This window comes from Arachis duranensis, chromosome 3 (assembly GCF_000817695.3).
Source record: "Arachis duranensis cultivar V14167 chromosome 3, aradu.V14167.gnm2.J7QH, whole genome shotgun sequence".
NCBI lineage: Eukaryota > Viridiplantae > Streptophyta > Magnoliopsida > Fabales > Fabaceae > Arachis > Arachis duranensis.
The window spans coordinates 53,062,515-53,065,819 of record NC_029774.3 but is presented as its reverse complement, the minus strand read 5'-3'; positions in this window follow the sequence as shown (position 1 = coordinate 53,065,819).

The window sequence follows — 3,305 nt, the reverse complement described above, 5'->3', positions numbered from 1 at the left end:
TTTTCCCAGCATAATGCAATGAATCATCACTGCTCTCTTAATGGTGACCTCAGAACAGTTGCTAGTGGGCAATATGGAACGCCCAATAAAGTCTAGCCAATCTCTTGCAATTGGTTTGAGGTCTCCCCTCTTGAGTTGGTTTGGGACACCTTTTGAATTGGTTATCCACTTAGTTCCAGGGAGGCATATGTCCTCTAGAACTTGATCCAACCCTTTATCTGCTTTCACCATCCTCATATTAAAAGATTCAGGATCATCTTGCAGTTGAGGCAATTTGAAGACCTCTCTTATTTTGTCCAGATGGAAGTAAATAATTCTCCCTCTGACCATGGTTCTGTAGGTATGAAAAGCAGTTCCAGTTATTCTCTGCTTATCTGTCAGCCACAGATTTAAGTAGAATTCCTGAACCATGTTCCTTCCAACCTTTGTCTCAGGGTTGGTTAGAACTTCCCATCTTCTGTTTCGAATTTGCTCTTGGATCTCCGGATATTCATCTTCTTTCAGATTGAATTTGACTTCCGGGATCACTGACCTCAGACCCATTATTTTGTGGTAATGGTCTGCATGTTCTTTGGTTAAGAACTTCTCTTGACTCCAGACATCCTTTGGATTATTCTCTTTCTTGCATCTTGAATTGGTTTGTTTTCCTCTAGGAGCCATGATCTTGGTAAATCTTGGCCTAGTGATCATGGAAAGCACACCAAACTTAGAGGTTTGCTTGTCCTCAAGCAAAAGAAGGCAAAGAGGGGAGAGAGGAGGAGAGCAAATTCGAATGGTGTTGGGAAAGAGGGTGGCCGAACGTGTTTAAATAGGAGAGGAGGAGAGATTTTCGAAAATTTGAAGGAGATTTGAGAAGATATGGAAAAAATTTGAGGAGATAATTGAGTTTTTGGAAGAGCCTAGGAAAGGATTTGAAATAGATTTGAGGAAGATTTTAATTTTTGAAATTGGAAGGTGAATGATGAAAGTTTGTAATGTGTTTATGCAGAAAAATATGGATCAAAACAAGAAAGTTTGAAAAAATTTGAGGTGGAAAACAAAATCTCCTCCCCCTGCCTTTCTGGCATTAAACGCCCAGAATGGTATCCATTCTGGCGTTTAACGCCCATTTGTTGGCCAATTTGGGCGTTTAATGCCCAGCCAGGTACCCTGGCTGGCGTTAAACGCCAGAAATCCCTTTATCACTGGGCGTTTTGCTAAACGCACAGGATGCTGCACACCTGGCGTTAAACGCCCAGAATGGTGCCCATTCTGGCGTTTAACGCCCAAAATACCCCTTACTGGCGTTTTTTCGCCAGCAAGCTCTTTTTCTCTGCTTTTTTGCACTGAATCCTTCTGTAACTCTGTGAATTCCTTCAATTTTGATAATTGCCCTTTTAGAATATGTATCAAACCTTGATTAAACAGAACAGATACCCTGCTAATCATTGGGTTGCCTCCCAGCAAGCGCTTCTTTATTGTCTTTAGCTGGGCCTTCACTGAGAATCACTCAAGTCTCAGTTTTGAGCATTCTTGCTCAAAATTGCTTTCAAGATAATGCTTGATCCTCTGTCCATTAACAATGAACTTTTTGTCAGAATCAGTATCCTGAAGCTCAACATATCCATATGGTGACACTCCTGTAATCACATACGGACCCCTCCACTGGGATTTAAGTTTTCCTGGGAACAATTCGAGCCTAGAGTTGAAGAGCAGAACTTTTTGTCCTGGCTCAAAGACTCTGGATGACAACTTCTTGTCATGCCACTTCTTTGCCTTTTCATTATAAATTTTTGCATTTTCAAAGGCACTGAGTCTGAATTCATCTAGCTCATTTAGCTGGAGCAATCTTTTTTCACCAGCTAACTTAGCATCCATGTTTAGGAATCTGGTTGCCCAGTAGGCTTTATGTTCTAGGAATCTGGTTGCCCAGTAGGCTTTCTGTTCCAGTTCCATGGGCAGATGACAGGCCTTGCCATACACAAGTTGGTATGGTGAGGTTCCTATTGGAGTCTTAAATGCTGTTCTGTATGCCCACAGAGCATCATCCAAGCTCTTTGCCCAATCCTTTCTTCGGGCTATTACAGTCCATTCTAGGATTCTTTTTAGCTCTCTGTTAGAGACTTCAGCTTGCCCATTTGTCTGTGGATGATACGGGGTAGCTACTTTGTGGCTAATTCCATATCGGACCATAGCAGAGTAAAGTTGTTTATTGCAGAAATGAGTACCCCCGTCACTGATTATGACTCTGGGAACACCAAATCTGTTGAAGATGTGTTTCTGGAGGAATTTCAACACTGTCTTAGTGGGTGTAGCAATTGCTTCTACCCATTTAGATACATAGTCCACTGCCACCAGAATGTAAGTGTTTGAGTATGATGGTGGGAATGGACCCATAAAGTCAATTCCCCATACATCAAACAACTCAATCTCTAAGATCCCTTGTTGAGGCATGGCGTATCTGTGAGGCAAGTTACCAGCTCTTTGGCAGCTATCACAGTTACGCACAAACTCTTGGGCATCTCTATAGAAAGTAGGCCAGTAGAAGCCACATTGGAGGACCTTAGTGGCTGTTCGCTCACTTCCAAAATGTCCCCCATACTGGGATCCGTGGCAATGCCACAGGATCCTTTGTGCTTCTTGATGAGCGGATAATTTGTATGCTTTTTGGCATTGTTTTTAGTGTGTTTTTAGTATGATCTAGTTAGTTTTTAGTATATTTTTATTAGTTTTTAGTTAAAATTCACTTTTCTGGACTTTACTATGAGTTTGTGTGTTTTTCTGTGATTTCAGGTATTTTCTGGCTGAAATTGAGGGACCTGAGCAAAAATCTGATTCAGAGACTAAAAAGGACTGCAGATGCTGTTGGATTCTGACCTCCCTGCACTCGAAGTGGATTTTCTGGAGCTATCAAAGCCCAATTGGCGCGCTCTCAACGGCGTTGGAAAGTAGACATCCTGGGCTTTCCAGCAATATATGATAGTCCATACTTTGCCCAAGATTTGATGGCCCAAACCGGCGTTCAAAGTCACCCCTCAGAAATCCCAGCGTTAAACGCTGGAACTGGCACCCAAATGGGAGTTAAACGCCCAAACTGGCACTAAAGCTGGCGTTTAACTCCAAGGAGAGTCTCTACACGAAAATGCTTCATTGCTCAGCCCAAGCACACAGCAAGTAGGCCCGGAAGTGGATTTTTATGTCATTTACTCATCTCTGTACACCTTAGGTTACTAGTTTTCTATATATAGGACCTTTTACTATTGTATTAGAAATCTTGGGATCTTTGGAACCTTTTTCTTTAGATCTTTTGATCACTTTGGGAGGCT